Source organism: Penaeus monodon, chromosome 32 (genome assembly GCF_015228065.2).
Source record: "Penaeus monodon isolate SGIC_2016 chromosome 32, NSTDA_Pmon_1, whole genome shotgun sequence".
Classification (NCBI taxonomy): Eukaryota; Metazoa; Arthropoda; class Malacostraca; order Decapoda; family Penaeidae; genus Penaeus; species Penaeus monodon.
Window position 1 is genome coordinate 15,230,259 of NC_051417.1, and position 442 is coordinate 15,230,700.

Below are 442 nucleotides of genomic sequence, written 5' to 3' on the forward strand. Positions count from 1 at the left end.
AATTTAGCATCCCCTTACTCTCGTTTCATGGCAACGTTTCCCTTATTATTTTTTCTTCCAAAGAAACTATTCCTTCTATCTCTAAACCTGTCTGTTCACACACTTCATTTCCCAGCTACTATTTTTACACATATTTTCTGAGTCTTCAATTTTCTGGAGAAATGTACCAAAGTTTAGGAGATTTTTCCCCTTGCATTTTCTAATATACCAATCTCCTCTTCACCTGTCGCTAATCAAGAAATCAGTGCGGTAAACACATTCCTTGAAATACCTACCATATAGCCCTATGTGTCTTTAAAAGCTTTTTAAGTACTGACATAATTATTTAAAGCTCATTATTTTCCGCCACACTCTTTATCTGTCGTATAACGATAAGCATCATAATTAGCTTTAAGAGCGGGATCCGTGGAAATTTGACGGAAAAAAATAGATACTAATTTCC